Consider the following 20953-nt stretch of genomic DNA (forward strand, 5'->3'; position numbering starts at 1 on the left):
AGATATTCCTTCCAAAATAATCAGATCAGCAATAAGGATTTCCTCTTCTTTTCTTGACGGAGCAACAGTCAGCTGAGGTGGTGGAGTTTGTAGTTACCGTTAAGGATTAAAAACATACAGCCTGCTGGCCCTCACCTCACCATCACTGCTGTAAATAATCCGAGTAATAAGGTCGTGAAAGGCGACGTGTATATGTCAGTATGAGTGACATACCCAATAAGCCAATAAGAGGAGAGGACTTTTCATTCAGCCAATAGCAACCTGCATTACATTCGGCCAGTTTCACCATGGGTGCGTCAAATTTGTTCACCGACACGTCCCGCTTTCTTGCTCTGTTTTTCTTCCCAGAGCTGTATCTTATATTTGTGGTTTCAGCTGTACGTCAAAAATATACCCTAAAGCGTCTTAAGCACCACAATACATGGTGAATATAAATACCAGTGTTTAGGTACATATGACCAGCATATTATCCATTACTGAATTTAAAACACGGTCTCTGTGAATGCCTTTGTAACAGCTTTACAGAGGGCTTATTAACATTCAGGAAAACGTTCTAATAAACATTAATCCTAGCCTTTTAAATAACATGCCAATTTTCAATATATAAATAAGGAAACTGAGTAAACAAAGGTTAGGGTTTAAGGAGATGTAAAAACGAGTGCGCCCTAAATCTGTACTCCATTTCCTTTCCTTGGTCTTCCAACTACATAATGGAGAGTGGTCTCCTGCTTCTGAAACTGTGACCCACCGTCAGCCATACTGGGGCTCTGTTTGCTTGTTCCAAAGGGGGAACAGGATGCTGTGTGGATCCAAAATGGCGTCAGTGTCATCATACGCGGGCGCGGTATCCGCCCACATGACCTGCGCCAATCAGGACGCTCGTTTCATTCCCGAAACGTTTCCGTGCAGAGCGTCCGCACACACCGAAGTCAGAGGCCGCTGAAACAGCTCGAATGGGCTGGCGAGGAGGATTAAAGCGAAACAAATTGTGATATTCTAATGCTATACGTCCACTCAAGCAACTCCGCCGTTGTAAAAATGGACTGTTAAGGCTTCGTAGTTGGTGGTGGAGACGAAATAGCTGCGCCGTGAATGACTCTTCGTGGATGTTTAGCCTTTTTCGGACGCCCGTTTATTGGTCTGCTCGGTTTTAACAAGCTAGCGCTAGCCTCGACTCTGCTGAGCTGCTTCCCAGCTGCGATGGTCGCAGCTAGTGTATGCGGATGTCTCCGGGCCAGTCTGTGCTGAACCGACGGCAACAAATGGGACCATCCAGCATTGGCCGAAAACATCGCGGCATAGATTGAATATAAAAGATACAGATATCTTTTAGGCAGAGGTGAGTCGCATTTTTCGGGTCACATACAGCTAACGCGTTTACAACAACAAACTGGCTAATAGCTGCCCCCGTGGGTAACTCGTGTTGTGAGTTGCGACAAAGGTCATCTTGTAGTTACGGTTATTTACTCATTATTTTTTTCCTCAGGCATGTACTGTGTTCAAGTAATTCACTTTGTTTGCACCTTAAATGAACACCTAGATGTGCTGGCACGCTGCTGTGCTTTGTAAGGCGGCTGTCCTCTGTTTTAGGCTCAGCTCTGCTTTTGAATGCTGATCATTTAATCAAAGAAATCGTTCATCGTGTATGTGACATGCTGGGGTAGCGTTTCACCATCTTAGCTTCTTTTAGTAAATCTATTTTTACTGCTTTGTCTCAGTGCCCATGTTTCACGGGACTGGCAGCCGACAGTGTGTTGATATTTTAAGACTAAATTTAAATGTTTTGAGTAAGCAACTAGTGCTGCGTATCTTGATGTCGCACATGTGTAATACCAGTTAACCAGATCTATGCTGTGCGTGTGTTTTGACGGTTTTGTTATGGCTATGTGCAGTAAGTTTCGGAGTAATGCTAGGCGTTGATTATTTTTCCACATCCCTGTTATGGATCATTATATCTTGTCCATTTGCTCCTCTGTTCCAGCACTGAATGGAAATGGATGTGCTACACGCCTGTCTGTAAGGAAAGCGGTGAATTAGGTCGTAGAAGCTGTGAAGAAAATTGGTGTGCTTTCTAGGACCATTTAAAGAATGGTGCTTTGAAATGCCCACAGGCTGTCTGGATTTACCGGGAAGTGTTTGTGTATAGTTAGTAGTAAAAGAGTGGGTTTTGTGGATGTGTTCTTGTTACAGCTGCTTATGTTGATTCAGTGTAGTGCTTGTGTTTTCTGATGTAAATAACATAAAAGAGGGAGCACATCATGGTGGGAGATGATCTGTGGAGGAAACTGGATGTGGAGGAGAAGCTCTCCACTTTGGTGCAGTACCAGTGTTGAGGAAAACACTGCAGTGCCGCTGGTGGTGTTTTCCACCAAGGTACTGAGAGTGTTTTAGCTTGTTGGGGCGGTCATGTTGACTACACTGCAGAGGCAGTGATGCATGTCTCTGTCTCCTTGTCTAGGTGCTATAGGTAAAGCCTAAAATCAATCACATGCTTTGTTTTGTTATAGGTAATGATTACTGTAGGTGGGGTTTAAATATAAGCTAGGTGATTTTGCAGAATTCATAACTGTTTTAATTTCTAGTTGATTAGCATATGTGTTTATATATGTGATGTGTTATTCACTTTGATTTTTTTTATTTTCGACGTTATATGCTGGACACTCATTTTCGAGAAGCCTGTTATGTCACAGACACTGGTATGCCTTTTAGGTTATTGCTATGGTCTTATGAATGGCCAAACCAAGGCAGTAGTGAGGACATTTAAGTCAGGAGTGATGAAAGTGCAGTGCTGATATTTAAAGTAAATGCAGGCATTTATGTAAATGCCTTCCTGCTTTCTAGCTGTGGCTCTTGTGTGTCTGTCTTCATATTCCATTAATGCCCAGATGCAGGGCATTTGTAGACTGCTGTGCATCACAGTTGTCTGCTTGCTGGGTTGCTTGTATGTCAGCTCATTGTTACAGTGCTGTAGGCAAGTGTTGTCAAAAACATGCCTGATGGCCTTCTTTCTTGTCCTTAATCTCAAGGCTCTTTTAGAGATTTTTATTGCTAAATGACTGGCCAGATTGGTGTTTTGTTTTTTTCCCACTGATTAAAAGGCTGTTAAAGAGGAGCACAATATCTTGTGAATCAAGGCAAAAACATGAGTGAAAGTGAGAGAACAAAATGCTCTCGATTGCTGTATTTGAGTGTCTCGACAGTAACAGTCGCAAAAGACAGCCAGATGATTGTTATGACGAACTCCATTGTACCTGACTGTATCACTGTTTCACAAATTAAAGCAGAATGTCGTCATAACATGAAAGGCATGTCCAGAGTCACATGTGATTATTTTTTTTTAAAGCTGTAGGGAACATTGACATAGTTGCACATTAAAAGTTGTGCTCCAGAACATGACTGCATAATAATGATTGCACAGCACAATTTACTATTTTCTCATGAATGTCCTAGGTGTCTTGTAGTGAATTTGAGCCGCATGTTCGACATGGCCACAATAATGCATACCTAGCATTTTATTGCCTTTTAACATTTATCAGGGAAAGAAGCTGTGTTAAATAAAGATGTTTGGGTTTAATATTTGCATTGTTACATGGTTTATGTTACAATTTGTCCATACTGGCTTCATCAGACATTTGCTCTAGGACTGAAACATATTATCAGTTAGCCAGCAGAAAGGTAATCTAACACGTCTGATAATCATTCACGATGTTAATCATTAAAATTGTGGTTATGCTTCTTTTATGTTCTTAAATATGAGAACATTCTTACTTTATCTTTTTCATAACAATATAAATGATATACATTTGGGTTTTTTGATTGTCAAACTAAATAGGCAATGTAAGGACATCCTTTAATTTTATACAGAGTCATGTTATAAGCATTTCTGTTTATTTGTGGCAACTAATGATCTAAGTGGTTTATCAGTTCAATTAAAAGGTAATTGACAGGGTAAATGATGACCAAAAAAAGTCCACGCTACCCCTATCAGATTTTGCTGCCAGGCATTGCACGTCAACATACCAGCTGTCAATTCACAGGCATGTAATTCTGCAAAAAATGATGAAGAATACATTTCCATAATATTTTTCTTAAAAGTGGTGACGATAACTAAAATAATATTACCCAAGATATGTATAAACGATGTTCCAGTAGTACCACCGTCTCACCCGCCAAGGTTATAATTGGATTTCTCTGTTCATCTTATGTGTTTGGGCATAGTTGTTAATATGCATAAAACTGCATGTCTTTATTATCTGGTATCATTTTTAAAATCGTGGCCCAAATACTGTGTGCTTGTGAGAAATGTGGAATATGTGGAAAAAAAATTTTTAAAAAAAGGGTAATTGGAAAATAACGTATGCCACTTTTTCTGCATGCATTCTCTTGTATAAGACTTATAAAGATGGGTAGGTCCAGTTTTGTCCTGGACTATAGCTTCTTGATGTTCACATGGGAGAACAAAACAGTTAATTGTGCTCGTTGTAAGAGAGAAAAGAAGCTTGCTGCAACTCCAGCACCCACTCTGCCTTCTGTCGATCCAGACTCTCCCCTCCCCCTCTCGTGCTGAGAGTGTGGGCCTTTTAGGTAAACAAGCATGGCTACTCCTGTTTCTTGTCTCTTTCTCTCTGTCTGTCTCTGCCTGTATTTCTGTCTGTGACTCAGTTTCTCTCTTTTACATCCTGCTCTTCCTCTCCGTTTGAATTCTGTAAATCTTTTAATTGCTGCTGTTCTACCCGTGCAATCTCAGCGGCTACTTAAATGGCATCTGAAGCCCTTTGAAATTCAGTCTAGTCCTTTGCCCCCTCCTCTGTCTTCGAAGCGAAATGGAACAAAATGGCGGGCCCCAATCCTGCTGTTTCCCTCAGGGACTGTAGAGTCTCATTTTGTAGTTTAGGAGATCCTGATGGTCGATTGGTTTTAAACTCCTGTTAGGTTGTACTTAGCTGCTAACCTTCTGCCACACCACTCTTGAAAAAATTTTCTCCCCTACGAGTCTCTTTCAGATCAAAGGGAAATATTTTCTATTGTGGCTATTTCCCAGAAATTTGCTTTTTACAGACCTTTGGTCACAGATTGAATGTTGGAAAAGGAATATTTTATGCTTCTATTGGGTAAAATTTACTAATATACCTAATCTTCACTCTAGGAATGCAAAAATATTATATCTTGTTATTGACTTTCCATTCTCGCCAAAATTCATTATAGCACAGGCTGATCAGCAGCTTGGCTACTTTGACATATTAATTTGAAATATTCTAAATCCCAAGATATAAAAAGAATGTTCCATTCAGTAAGGGGAATACACATGTTTTGAGTATTATAGAAGGAACCACTAAACACAGGAGTTGTTTGTTTGCTGTAAAAAGTATTTGGATTTGCAGTGTTTGGCTAGAACTTGCAATCTGACAGAGATATCTGTGTAGGCCTGTAGGGCACCATTTTATTACAGTTTTACTTTCATTCTGAATTACTCCAAAGAGACTCAGCCATTACAAGTTTGAGTCACATTTGTCTCTCACTGTGAAGTCAACAAGTGAATTTATTCATTGCTGATTTAATTTGTTTCTTTATACCAACACATCTGCCTGGTAGTTTTACTAGTCAACATATTTGTGAGAGACCTGCTGCTGAAATGAGAGAGGTGCCTCAAGGGTTTCTCTCTTTCAGGGAAGAATAATAATAGGTTAAAGTCTTGGCATATGTGCTTGTTTTCCTAACACAGAATCTGAGTATGCAATACTGTTATGTAAATGTCTGTGTGGGTTTTTTTTTTTTTTGTTTGGGATGTGCTGCTTGAGTTGCTGCACTCGGGTCTGGGAGCTGATGGTAGTCGGCCTGTGGGCTTTGGGCTGTCCTGGTCTGTTCATCCTGTCATCGACACAGGAAAGAAGACAGGACAGGCTTGCTTGGCTGGGCTCACTTACCTCCTCCATTTCTCCTCCTCAATTTTAAAAAACAAACCTGTTTATACATGCAGGCATTCATTGCGGGTCGGGTGATGATTTTCTACAGCACATGGTACTGATGGTGCTGCACAGCTCTACCAATATTAAAATAGTTTTACTAGAAATCAGAAGCTTTGAACCAAGCTTGCTTTTGTTCAAGCAGTATTGCAGTTACAGATCTCAAACAGTGTTGGTCTTCTAGAGCATTCATATTGCTGTAACCTCTTGAGCATTGCTGCGTTAGCCCATCTCTTCCAGCATTGTCTTTAACAGAAGAATAATGTGGAAATGATGGTAAATGCAATATACATGAAGGCAGCTTTGTCCTTCTGTTCTCTGTACAGAAAATTTTTGTCTTGTCCATAATCAATAAAACATGTCTAGGATTCATAGCCACTTTGAGAAATTGCTCCATTCTGACTACTGTTGTGGTCAGAGAGAAATAGCTATACCAGTTTTTATGTTTGTTTGTTTTTTTTTGTTTTGTTTTTTTTTGAACTCCTGTCCCCCACAGGCTTCTTTATGTTGTCCAGAAGCTATAAGCTGAGACAGGGGGTAAGGGTGTTAGGACAATGTGTTGGGTGGGGGAGGGTAGGGATGGTGTGGCCTGGCTGAATCTCAATCACCAAGGCCCTTCAGCAGGCCTGGCCTTTTGATGGGCCAGCTGCAGCCATTCATCCACCCATTTACATTGAAATGCAACAACAGGAAGGGGGGATGGGAGGGCTGTAGGGAGATGGGCCTCTGTGCTTGTGTGAGTGGGATGTGAATGGAAAGCAAAGGCATACCTAAATACCAAAGAGAGGAGCTCCGTCAGTCGGGGCCCACACCCCTGTTCACCAATACGTGCAGTTATACTTTGCCCCCCCCCCCCTCGGCATGCTGTGGGGCAGGATACTTAACACAAAGGATCTAAGCACCCTTTTTGACCACTACATGCATTTTCACCACTCAGCTCTTTTCTGTCTTTACAGCCAGGCTGGTGGCTGTAAAGAGGTTGTGATTTATCCCACTGGCTGTTTCTACAGCACTCCCATGTTACACCTGTTGTTGATACTTTTTGTACTTTTCCATTTCCATATTTTGTGGGTAATTGCCTTCAGACAGATGATTTACTTGTGTGGGTTCTTTATCAAGCACGTATAGCCTGTGGAGTTTCAAGTTCTTGTTCCTGGCTCCCTATAATGGAGGTCATACTGTGCTGCTGGCTGGTAAAAGAAGCCTGTTCTGTAACTCATTAGAGGCTTCAGATGCAAACTGTAGTTCAGACAAATGAGGCCAGTGTGTCACTTTTCCTGAGTTCATCCAGCTTTCTAGGATAGCTTGGATGTCTTCAGAGGTGTGTATGTGATGGTGAATGAAAAGCATTTTTGGGCCTGTGTTAAAGGCATGTTCAGACCAGCACCACCTTACAAACCACATTATTCTCATTCATATTCAGTGAGACCACTGTTCCATCTGTGCCAGAGGGCTGCAGCAAAACAGACAGAAAACTGGAACTTGGTTGAACTTTTACCCCAATGCCATTCAACTAGTGTTGTCACAATACCAACATTCTGACTTCAGTACCTGCCTAAATATCTCAATACCGATACAGAAACTATATGATGGAAAAAAACGAAAAGTAATGGAATTATGGATGACAAAACATGAACCATAATAAACACAGAACAAATAAAAGAAATATTGTGACGATGTCAGTTCTGTGCAGAATGTGAAAAGCGGCCACAAGACAACAGGAGTGAATTATGTTGACAGCCAGAAAGATACAGTTAAATTAGTCAGTTGCCTGTAATTTCCTCATCAAAATCCCATGGTGCAAAAAAAGTTTGCTTGTCACAAAATAAACACACTCCTTAGACTTGGCATACGATATCTGTCACATTCGCTAATTGCTAACCTGTCGCTGTTTAAATGATCTCTACAAGTCGGCACATGTGTTGGTGAGCTGCCTTGCCAATTTGGACATATTGGCTCCATTGGTTTGCGTAGGTTTGAAACTTCTTATAGAGAGGAGCATGAGAATGAATAGCAGCTTACACACCCACTGTGCCTTGGGTGAAAGCAGAGCATGGCACACACACAGCGCTGACCACTGTTGCACAGCGAACGTCGGAAGGCTGGCTTCTTATTAAATTGTTGTTCAAGTACTGATACGACGTAAACTACAGTTTTTAGAGGGGTAGACAGGGTATTGTTATATCTTTCTACTGTCAGTGTACTGTGCAACACTACATTCAACATCATCTAGCAAAACTACTATGTTGACCAGTCAAGTACACTGAAGCCCAAGGAATCCCATATTTCCAAGAAGATGTGAAGTAAATGGCATTGATCTATTCTTGTGATTAATTCCTTTTCAGTATTGCCTCATAGTATTATACACAGTTTCTGATAGTTATTTAAACCGTTTATTTTATCATTTGGATTTACTGGCTTATGTTTTAACTTTTCACTGGGACCTGTAACAATATGCCCAGATAATGCTCTTGGGAGTTGAGCTAGTACTGTATGTACACACCTTAATCTGCACATGCTCCACAGTCCGCGCTTTGGACTTTGACCCGGAAGTTGAACCAAGTGCGTAACAAAAGAAGCCGGTAACAAACAAACATGGCTAAACTTCTACTGTGTATGAAGTACCACAGTTTTGTCTGTTTTTTTTTTTTTTTTTTTTTGTCATGTTTTGTTTATGTAGCGATCAACAAAGACTTCAGCATCATAATGTAAACAAAGTTGAAATTTCATGCAAATGTGAATTTTTTCAAGTGAGTTTTGTGGTTGTTGAAGTAGATAGTTTGAAGAAGGGTGAGCATATATCTTGGTAGCCTGAGTGGAAGACACGATATCCCCTGGATGTCAACCTAATGATTTTGCAAGCCCTGGATTGTAATTTCATATGCCATGGTGAAATACATGATGCTAGGTAGAAATGGCGTAAATAAAAACTAAATATGACCAGCATACTTTATCCAGGATTAGCTAGCAATTTGAATATGCTGCTGCAGGAAACTGGAAAATCTGGATATTTGGTGACATTTCAAGAATTGATCCATTTCTTCTAAAAATAAAAATATAATATAAATATAAAAAAATAGCAAATGCAATAAATATTACTGTAAATAAATTGTATCTCTGAATTATTTGTTTTTTTTTTTTTTTTTTTTTTTTGAGGGCAAGAGTAGGAATTAGCTAGTGTATTTAAGCAGAGCAGACAGTGCAGAGTGGAAAATCACATCATCTTCAGTCGGCTTGTACAGGGACTTTCCCTCCTGGACATGTGGCAGCACAAAGCTCTTCTTAAAGCTACAGGCCATTATGTGTTTGGCCCTTGTATCAAGGCTTGTACAACTATCTTGTATCCTTGTGTCACACATTGCAAAGCTATTTGTGTTTATTTTGCTTAGGAAGGAAGCAGTCTAAATGAGAAGTGGAAAGTAGGAGAACCGGAAATATAGAAGACATTTTATGGTGGCATAGCGCAACCAATAATCTCTCCAGCATTTTGCTGTTTTTGTCTGCCAAGGCTTGGAAAATACTCAGATCTGTGATTGGGTGACTGCAGCCAACCAGACGCTGATCTTTTAAAGTTATTTTGATACGAGAACCTTCTTCTCTATAAATACACTGCCTTGCTTTTGTGTGTGTGTGTGGTTGCATGTCGGTCTGTGTCACTCATACTCCCTGCAGTGAATCTTTTTATAGAAACAGCAGCCAGAAGTGTAATCTCTGGCGTGGATATAGGACAGCCTTTTATTTCTCCTCATTACTTATGCAAAGCCAGTTCTCACACACAATCACTGCGCAGCCTGTTTGAATGCAGAGATTTTAGAAAAAAAGGTGAACAGTAATGATCATAGCAATATTTTCCACATTTTACAATTGTATTAACTTTATATTACAGCTGGTCCATTCTGTGAAGCATAGATATTTTGGTGTTTTCATTTTCCTTTTAATACTAAGAATGTAGTTTGCTGTTTAGCTAGCAATCCATGATTCGTGCTAAAGCAAAACTCTGGTGCTCATCAGAAGCAGTCGGACAGCAGAGAGCACCTGTAACGTTTGGACATGCTGAACTCTAATTAAACATGCTTAAAATATAATAATCTCAAAAGTGAACATCAAGCGACCTGTGTCTGTCTGATAATGTTACAGATTATTTACTGTTGAAGGCCTCAACCCTTTCAGTAACAGAAAATGGGTAAGACTTTGCTGCAGTTGTCTATCTATGTATTTCATAAATCGTTAATGTTGCTGACTATCAATTAAGGGCACTGCCTAAAATTTGCATCCCAATTGAAACTTTGACAGCTGAAATGTCGAGTCAGCTGTCTTCTATGTGGTGTCAGAAAATCACACCTGGGAAGTCAGGTAGTGAACACTCGCTTCATAAAAACAGCATCATTAAATTGGATGGCTTCCTGATTTAAAATGGCCTTCTTTTTGTAGCCAGCCCTCCAAGTCTTGGATATGTGAGCCCCACCATTAATTGACACAAATAATAGAAAACCACAAATCCTGTAAGCTTTAAACGTGGGCATATTTTACCCTAGGATTTCATTTCACACCACATCTGTCAGATGTTATAATTTGGTTGATACCTCATTATTTCCCCATGCTTATGATCCAGACAAGTAATGTCTGCTTTTGTGGGCCATATTGGCACTATTTTACAAATAACCCTTCCTTTGCAGAAGGCTTAAGTATTAAAATCTAATAAAAGCTTTAGCTGTTCTTCAGCTGAATATTTTTCCTATTGTATAGTAAAAAGGACAAATTTGGATTGCTTGGTTGATTGAACTATGGGGTTTGGGGTCCATCAACATAAATAGAAGTCATTTCAAATGGGCCGTGCATGCTTTTTCTACATGTCTATGTGGATGTATGTTTGTATGGTTACAGAATTACACGCACACCCCACAAACCTGTTCTGCACTGTCATACACACATGGTGCACGAGTCTGTTCAGTTTCATCGTATCACCCTCTGTGATTCTTGGATAGATTACATTGTCTGCTGAACTCAGCCCTGTGGTGCATTGTTATGCTGCTCTCTCGCACACTTGGCTCAACTCTCCCCTGTCCTCTCTCTTTCCATGCCCAGAGCCTCTTTTCTGTCTCCGCTGATGCTTCCACTATGTCTCTGCCACCTTCTTCTTCTCATCTTCACATATCAGAACCAAGCTTGTATACTGCATCCTCACATGCTCGTCTCCTCTCTCCCCCCCTCACTTTCTGACAGTCTCCTCCCCCATCTCCACCTCTCTGCAGTAGCCCTGGTTCCTCAGGAAGCGCCGCTTGCAGGAAGCTAAGGGCGTTGGACCTAACTGTTCGCCTTGTTTCCTCCTTTGACAAAAATTATAGTAAATTATGCACACACAATGGCACTCTTGGGGTTTTGCTGCAGTTACTTTCTTTAATAGTTGCATTTTTGTGTGAATTTGTGCTGGATAATTTACTTTCCATGCTTGCTCTGTAGTTGCAAATGCAGATATCTAAATTTATAGTTGGTATACGTTTTTTCCAACTTGCCTAACATGGAGTACCCATGTCAAGTCAAGGCAAGTGAATTTCATTGTCATTTCTGCCATGTACAGTTGGTACAGTACACAAGAAATAAAACAACGTTCACCCAGGACACCAGGTACCACATAAAAGAACACAGACAACACAAGACTAGTCCTAGAATACATATAAAGTCCAAAACCAGTAGGTAGGAAAAACCATACAAAGACAGCACAACTACTTAAACATAGTGCAAACAGCAGGAAGTAGACATTACGCAATATGATATCATAGCTCTTTTTAAAATTATCTCTATAAATGAATTACTGGTAGTGTTACCATTCTTCTGCATATCAGGTACAACAAGAGGCCGACTACTTATCACATAATTATAGTGCCTATGTCACGTTACAGAAATTTTCTGTGTGGATTGTAGATATTGAGACAAAAAATGTATAATAGGTGTTTGCATTAAATGTATACCATCTGGAGTTGTGCATTAGTGTCATGGCTACAGTCATACCTCCACCGAAAAGAGTGGAAAGAGTTGTTGCTTTTCATCTGCAAGATCAAAGCCCTCTGCAGCAGGCCCTTATGTGATTTCTTTTCCTTGTTGGGAGTGTGAGGGAAAAAAATAGCTTAAACCACATTCTACCATGTGTGTGTTCATAATGTGCAGCCTTCATAGGCAATCTGTGTAGCTCAAGTAAACTTTTGATACTGTTGTTGTGTTAGCATGTTTAGAGTTGTATTGTCTTACCATGAACTCTAACTGCATAACCACAAACTGCTGTAGTGCTCTTCCTTGCTTTGTGTGCATTGCAGTAGTTTCACAGTGCTTTAATTCATGCACACCGTGCACTGACATTTACACTGCTTTCCAATGAGGATGAAATGAGAAATCTCAGAGGAGCTCAGTTTATATGTGGCTTACCCATATCTAAAGGGAGATCAGGGACTCTTGACAGTCGTGCCCATCAGAATATGAGGAGTGAAATGGTTCCTTGTCAGTGTGACAGTGGCAGCATGCATGATCCATGTACATTTGTACATGCAACAGGCTGGGTTTGGTATGTCAAGCAATTTTAGTGGAAAACAATAAGCATCATTGCCACCCTGTCACGGTAGCTGCATGATATAAACATCTAGTTTGTAATATGAAGAATGTGCATTGATAGACGCCTAGTGTGGAACTGGCATCGCAGCTGGATACATGAGTTCCTGTATGTGGGGAGACAATGTGTGTCGGTTGGAGTTATTTATTAAATGCCTACTTTTTAACTTGCTGAGAGCTGTGGGGGTGAACGGATGGCCGCAGGCATTCAGAACCAACACAGTTGTTCTGAGGTGTCAGTGCATGTGCGGGTGTTTCCGTCAATAATGTACCATGTGCTGCTACTCCTCCATTTCCAATATTCATAGAGCTCTGTCTTTCACTGCAACCATGGCAACTGAAAATGACAAATGGCAGAACTGTGGAACTGCTCAGGTAGTGTGTGAGGCTGAATGGCAGAGCAAGCTTTCTTCATAGAAATATCAAATCAGTGTTTGAATAAGCTGGCTGGCCTTCGCTTACTGAATGATTCTGTTGGTAAAGAAATAAAATGAATAATTTATCAAAAGATGATTGAAAGGAACTTTTGCACTGAAATTTAAGATACAATATTGTGCACTCTTTACTTTTTGCCCATATTTGCCAAATAAAAAATGGGGGCCAGAGTGCCACATCCCAGTATCATGACAAGGGACAGTATTATTTGTGTCAGGAGGTGGAATGCAACAACTGTACAAGAAATGAAAACCCATTTTAAATCAAGAAACACAGTTCAGAACAATTAAGAAATTGTATCTTTGCTAGTTTTTATAGTACTGGATCCACTTTGTCTTGCTTTGCTACTGTAAGAAAGAAGTGTGTGTTTGTTACGGAAAGATGCTCTGAGAGTGTATGCTTACCTGATATTTAATAGGCATGGACCAAAGCTATGGAAAGGATTGCTTTGACACAACCCATGGGTATTAAAATTTATCATTTGGGCCATCTGTGTGGAAAATTAGCACACTCTTCTACCCTGCTATATTATTTTCCAGTGCCAGTTGTGACAGCATATTCTGAAAAGAGCTACTGCTTTTCAGGAGCATCAGCAAGTGTCGGCTTTGAAATAGGGCAGTGGCATATTCTGTTGCAGAGCTGCAACTCCACCCGCACCGACCCACACTTTGTGGACAGCTTTGTGTAGGTTTATATGGAAAATTATAGGAGAGGCTGTCTTGACATTTCTCTCTGAGACGAACATGACATAGATTTTACACATATATTTGAAGGTAGCAATGTTGCAGGTTCAGTTTGTGAAATCAGAATATGTTACGTATGAGATACCTCTGGCTTACATTATTATACAGTATTTGGTTGTATAGTTTTTATTTCTATTTTTAGAATACAAGTACAGAAATTATCTGATAACCTTTCTGACATTTCTGTATACATTTGCAAATTCTAAATTGAGTATTCGGTTGCTTCTCTCATTTTCATGTAATTGTATATTAGTGAATAGCCTGGGTTTTGGTTGTCTGGCTGATGCAAAAAGATCGACAGCACTATCTTGAGCTCTGGTGACTTGTGCTGGGCAGCACAAGTCTTTTTCACATTTGACACGTAATATATGATAGACGCTAGTCCACCTGTTGAACTTAACATCAGTTGAAGACATTAATTGTATAATACACCTAAAGCTGTGCTCCTTACTCGGCTACCTCTGCAGTTCTGGCCCTCGCTGCTCTACTAACACTGCTTCTAGGTCTGCTTGTTTTCGTGCAATGTGTGTAATCATATATAATAATGTCTGAAAGATCAGAAAAGAACCTGTACATTCAAATCAAGTGATCTCAAACATTTTTTAGAAAAGCGTTGTCCCACAGCAATAGAAGGTTAAATGATCAAATTACCATAATCAGTGATCCCCAAAAGACAAGTCTGTAAGAAGACAGCATGCTGTACTTGCTGAAACACATTGTCTCAATCAACAGTAGGATAGAAGGAATTAAAGCAGTAATGATTCTGCCACTTCTAAGTTAAATTTGGGTACTGTGTATGATGATAGAGCAGGCTTCTTCACTGGAATTTGTGGTTTGGTGGTGATATCAGTTGAAAGTATGATACTGTGTGCTAATGCTGCATGCTAATATCCATTTTATACAAGCGCAACACTAGATTTGTTGTATGGTGTGAAGCACACGCAAATAGAGTTTGGACTGTTGTTATCCCAGCCCAAGCTGTGATTGGTCATAATATACTTTTTGGCTCATAGATTTAATGTTCATATAAATATAAGAACGAGGTGCAGTACTCTGGATGTTTCACCTAGTCAGACAGATTGAATTAACCAGACCACACTTGTTGATTTAACGTTTGTGGTAATGAGGCCTAGGACTAATTTAATTGATTCATTTCAATAAAACACATTCGAGCAGCATTAATATAAATATTCCAACCACTTCCTCCATTTTTATTCCAGTTACATCTCAGTATGTACTGAAAGTGTTTGATTCTATGGAAAGTGGAAACGTTTTCCTCTTTGTTGCACCGCCAAGCTGAAGTTCAGGTGCACAGGCTGTATAATGAGAACACATGCAAGTTTCAGGTTGAGGCCAGCATTTGAAAAGACATCTTTTGAATGTGAGGATTTTTTTTTTTTCCTAGTCCAGAGAGCTTGTTACCTTGACAACAGCAGAAGATTTGTAGCAATGGGAGCTGAGGGAGTGAGCGTGTGAGCTGAGCTTTCCGCGGCATGGCTGTGCTGAACAAACAAGCACTGTCGCTAACTGTGTCACGAGTACTGGTGCTGCTGCCTTCTCATTGCAGGCCTTATCCCCTCCCTTCACTCCTCTGCCTTTATTTAATATCAGGGTTTTATTTGTCTGGTTTGCCATCCAGCCTTCGGGAAGGCTCATCTTTTTATCTTTGTTGCCTCCACTTTTTTCTAACTACCTGCATCTTTTACCTCTTCTCATCTACTCTTCTGAATTTCATTTTTTCTTACCTCTTAGAAACATGTTCTGTGATGATGCATATATATACTGATTCAAAATTAGCTGCCACCGTGCTGTTGGTTGCTCATGCTGGAGATATGGAGGATCTGTGTGCTATGGTCCCTCCCTGCAGAGGCCAGGCTTTATCAATAATGTAGATGTTTTTGAAGAGGAGAGGTGTGGTGTGCATCTCTTTTTCTCTCTCCTCCCCCTGGCCCATCTCCCCCTTCCCCCCAGCTGTCTCCCCACACCCTCAAGCGTCCGGTTTCCCTTCCAGTGTTTGCGCATTGAAGAGCAGATGACTGAATCTAATTAGTGAAGATATTACAATAAGCTCTGATACCTGATGCTTTGACATACTGCAGGCCAAACTCTGGCTGTTATATTGAGCTGCTGTTGCTTCCTATTCATGAAGTTTAGTGGTCCGACCTAATGTAGGGGTTGGCTCATCATTCACAACACTCCAACCATAACAACTGTTCAGTGACCACCAATCCTTCATATACTATAAGCAATGTACTCTCTTTCAGGATAACGCATTTTTTATGCCTTTATTATGATGTGATGTATGTACAGGAAACAGCAAAGGCAGCAGGGAAGGGGGTGGGCCTATGACAACCGTGCATGTGTATATTAACCTGGGTATCATTAAGGATGTCACAATATGATACATAGCCTGATATGCGGGTCACGATGTAATGTGTACCTCTATACAACGAAAACAAAAACAGTGTCCAGTTTCCTTTGCTGGACTCACACTAACTCGCATCTTACAAGTTGGCAAATTCAGTAAATTGAACCATAGCAGCTCAGGATAAAAACACAATTTCCCACTGTGTTAACATATGTTCATGTGCGTTTTGCAAAATGCGTTTTTTTTTTTTTTTTTTTTTATGGGGTTGAGTACCTATGGTTCATCATGTGGACCTAGCATAGTGGCTTGCGATTGGGCTACTTGGCTACGTGGCTGTGGAGTATAGCTAACGCTGTTATTGTGTGTAGCAGTGCTAGTTGTGTGGGGATAGCTAACACGGTCTCTCCAAGCCCACCTTGTGGCGGATGAGTAGGCTGTCAGACGGCTGTGGTTTGTGCGAGCTTCCAATTCCGTCATGTTCCCAATTAGCCTGGAGCTTGCGTTTTCAATAACACTATATGGGCGCAGATCTTGGGAGATAAAGAATGCAGCCTGAAATCTGTAATGTTCTGTGCATGAGCTTCTTGGTGGCATTTGCCTAAGCTCTATAGATTGTATGGAGACTGCTAACTTTTGCATGTGGTATCTTTGTAGGTGAACTTGAAAGTTGGTTGTGCTGCCGGAATGCTGTATTGGAACAGGCATTGCCACAGCTTTTTGTTTTGTCCATGTCATTACTCCCATTTTTAGCTTTAAAGCCAAAATACAGCCAAAGATCTGCTTTTAAAGACGAAGGTGCTGCTGAATGAAAAGACAAAGATGCGCACGCGTACAAGAATGATGGCCCCTCCCATCTACCGCAGGCTTATGGCCTGAGGGAGTATCGATATTAGGGACTGGAATATCGATATTGTATTGTTTTAAGAAATATTGGCATATATCTAAATATTGATTTACTGCACAGCCCTAATGTATATGGTGGTCCACCAAAACCACTTGGCTGTCAGGGAGCCCCACAGAGCTGTAATTCTAAGGTAATATCTCAGCATTGTATGCGTGCACATATCTGATTGGCCAGTGCAGCAAATAAAATTATCCATGTTTAATGTTGGACCACACATACATGGAAAAAAATCTGTCGACCACACACAATTTTACTCATTTTGATTGACATAACCTTCCTTTTTTTATTTTGTCAAATTGCCTTTGGCAGGACAGAAAAAAACACAACTTTGGGCTATATAATATTATGAAAGTCTATTACCAGCCTGCTTTGCGTAAATGTGCTTTAATTCATCACACCTATCAGCACTGCGTCTTAGTTTTGTCTTACTAAGATTGTGTGCCAGAATTTGTAATCTGGTGTACTGTTTCCTGCATATAGTCTCTGGATTTCAGGGAGCCTGTGAATTTTGTTAGGGATGATTTACTGTGCTGCAAAGACTGCAGTGTTAGTGTGAATGGATGTCGCTGCATGATGCGTATGAGGCCTGTGACATGTTTTATGAAATCAGAAAGAGGGTAGTACTGTTGTGTACCAGGTCGCCTTAGAGCTAGCTCTGATCTGTTCTCTGATAGGCACAGGACTGACTGGTGAGGTGCCTTGTATTTCTGGGGGGCACACCAGTGTGTCTGTGTCATACTGTCCAGGTTTCCAAAAAAGAAACGGCATTTGTAGCGGTTTGTGGAAATGGAAGCTGTTCTTGTAATCAGATGCCAAATGACAGGGAAGCAGGACAAAAGATGCCTGTGTCCTGAAGCCAGCATTAGAGGCCCTGTCTACACATTGATCCCACAGTACCCAGAGGAGTTCTACCTCTTTTGCACACACGAAAACATCTGTTGTCACCACTGGTCATGCACATGGAGCGAGCAGTCTACTCATTAAGTTTTCTGCAAGGTTTGGTATCTATTACACCAGCTATACATTTCTTTAATATTTAACTTTTCCCTTTCCCAATCATCTCATGGGTGTCACCTCACCCTATAAGCCTGATACCATAACCATGCATGCTGGACTCTAGAGCACTGCGTCTTAGTTTTGTCTTACTAAGATTGTGTGCCAGAATTTGTAATGTATACTGTTTAGTGCTTAAAGTCAGGGTAGGTTAAAATATTAGGATATCTATTGGCATGGGTATCTTCGTGTTGTTACTGTTGAAAAGAAGCATTTATCTAACAGAAATGTGTTTTACTGTTTGGCTGTCTTGATATTGTACATATAGAAATAAAGGAATATGTAAATACAGAAACACCAAATGCCTATCCAAAAACGAGAATACAAATAGTTGGATATTCAGGTCCAGTCTTAATGATTTGCTGCAACCAAATGGTTCAGTCACTTTAGTGCAAGGCCATACTGTGAGCGCCACTGAAGAGATTTATCCTTATCTGCAGTCATACTCTGCCAACATCAAAGACAGCCTCTGATTCTTTTTGAAGGTCACTGTTAAAACTAGGTTTGGTCTCACTAGCTCTCTCACTTACAGCAGTGTTTTGAAGAGGTTATAAGGCAGCTGTTTTGACTACATGTTGTCCTAGCTTGCTGCCCTGTGGCTCACAAACTGTTCTGTTCCTCACCAATATATGACAGTGCTCTGATGAGCTTAATTAAGCCCACTAAAACACTCTGTTCAATAATAGGGATGTCTGCAATGAACATGCAAATGTAATAAATATGCAGAAATGTTGTCATGGTGATGCAGGACTAGAAATACACTGTAATTATGCATGATGATGCACAATGTTTGATGTCACTTCCACAATGTGGAGGCAGGCTTATACTGCTGGGGTACATGGAGCCCAAACCTAAGCAGGGTTTGGTCTTTGACCTCTGACTTTTTTATAATTTAATCTTAAATGCAAATGTTACATAGCCTATATAGAATATATTGTGGATCTTTCTAATTACTAATCAGATTGAGGTTATAATTGATGGTGATGTCGAGTTAATGGTGGATTTTGTGTAAATTTAGCTTCTGTTTTCACCTTTTCAATACCATACAAAAACCATGTTCTTGGGTGAGCCTGTAACGCAGGTTATGGTAATGTGTGTAGGTTTTCTGAATAACCGTACTTGTGATATAACTTTTCTCCTACAACTCATTCCGTTATTGTTTTGACAGACAGCACAAACAGCCAGTGATAATGAAATTAGTGCCGGGTTGAACCTGTCATGTGGCTGGAAGAGAGTTAGAGCACGTCAGTTAGGTTGACCCACGCAGCACAGAGCATGGAGGAGCAGCCAGCAGCAGCTCACATGCTAATGTTTGGGCTGCTGTCGCTGTGTAAGCCAGTACGTCAGGATTGGGGCCTGATTAAAGAGATCAACAAAACAGAAAATGTTGACAACAACTCAAGTGTCAGCACCACTGTTGAAAACACCCAAACAGTCGCAGACCAGGGCTTAAAAGGCAAGAGCATTGGTGAGAGCAAGGGTATGAGGCAATATTTCGGGTGTTTAAAGTCTGACAAGCAGCAGAGTAGCATGCACTGCAAAACATAGACTTATACTTTATAAGTCTATGAATATACAAATGTCCCACTGACAAAAAAAAAAAAAAAAAAGTCAATACCACCAACCTTTAAGCACCACCTAAAGCGCTGCCGTGCTCTACAGCACATAAAACGCAAGACTTTACAGTCCCAGACGCAAGGAAGTGTTGGTGGTCTCTTAAAACAAGAGTGACACTTGCTGCACAACAACAGACCTAGTTCTTGTGTAAAAGCTTTAATATTTTAGTCGCAGATTGAAGATATAAGGTGGCCACACTAAGGCTTTTGACAGTTCAGAATAAAGATTTAGTTATTACAACTTATTTATTTATTTGAAATACAGTTGTATAATGTACTGCATGTTGCATTATTGAAATTTTGGAAGAAAATAAATGTTTAAATCAAAATGAACCCAATAGATTTACATGTCAAAAAGGAACCTTTAAGTTTGATTGAAATAGCACTTTGGTTTATATCATAATATGTATGATATTGACATTGAAAGAATTATCATGATAAGATTTGTTTCCATATCGCTGAGTGCGATAACATATGCTCCTGTCATTTGGAGACGGTTGCAAAGCTGTTACTTTTATACTTGGCCACTCAACCAACAAAGTAGAGAATACATGGAAGAAGGTAGGAAACAAATGAGTGAAAAAGACAAATATTTTTGTGAAACTAGTGGCAAAACAAGCAGCACAATCGAGGAAGAATGAATATTTGTATTTCTTCACTTTCCTTGGCAGGTCTCCTCTAGCTACCCCTTTTTGTCATTTGAATGCTCCTTCCTCCTTCTTCCACATAGCAACAGGAAGGTGGATCAACCAGTCAGCATGTAGGACGTGCAGCTCCGCACAACGCGTATTTCAGATTCGGGAGGTGTCGGCATCAAACTGTATTCAACCATCAGCGACCTACGCTTACCCATAAACTCCTTTGCTTTGTAGGTACACATAGATACATATGAGCAGATGTTGGTTTCATAAAGTTACAGAAATGGTTGGACATAGTCCTTTCAATTCTGACATATAGATCTTAGTAAACGCTTACAGCATAACAAAGTGTTACCTTAACGATAGTAACGGGCCTTGGCTGCTGACATTATGTGTTTTAGCAATTGCGTCCAGTCTTTTTGTTTTTTTTTCTTCCCATGAATTGTTATATACATTGTCCTGTAAGGTTTGGTAAAGTAAAATGGAAAATCTTCAGCCTGGTTGAGCTTCAGGAAAACAACAGAGGATAAGCACATTTCTTTCTTTCTTTAAATAACAAAATATTCACTTTTTAGCTATTAGCAGCACTTAAAAGACTTGACACACCTGTAAAATTGTCACTGAAATGCTTCC

At 40.3% G+C, this 20953-nt stretch overlaps 1 protein-coding gene across 2 annotated transcripts in view; it reads left to right on the forward strand.

The window, feature by feature from the left end:
- Positions 1 to 925: 925 nt before the first annotated feature.
- Positions 926 to 20953, forward strand: part of ankrd11 (ankyrin repeat domain 11) — a 93846-nt gene continuing 73818 nt past the window's right edge. For both annotated transcript variants that reach the window (XM_026320287.2, XM_026320288.2), the window contains exon 1: positions 926 to 1339. The gene's annotated coding sequence lies outside the window, so the exon portion shown is untranslated. The remainder of the gene's footprint in view (positions 1340 to 20953) is intronic.

This window comes from Mastacembelus armatus, chromosome 3 (genome assembly GCF_900324485.2).
Source record: "Mastacembelus armatus chromosome 3, fMasArm1.2, whole genome shotgun sequence".
In the NCBI taxonomy this organism is placed as follows: domain Eukaryota; kingdom Metazoa; phylum Chordata; class Actinopteri; order Synbranchiformes; family Mastacembelidae; genus Mastacembelus; species Mastacembelus armatus.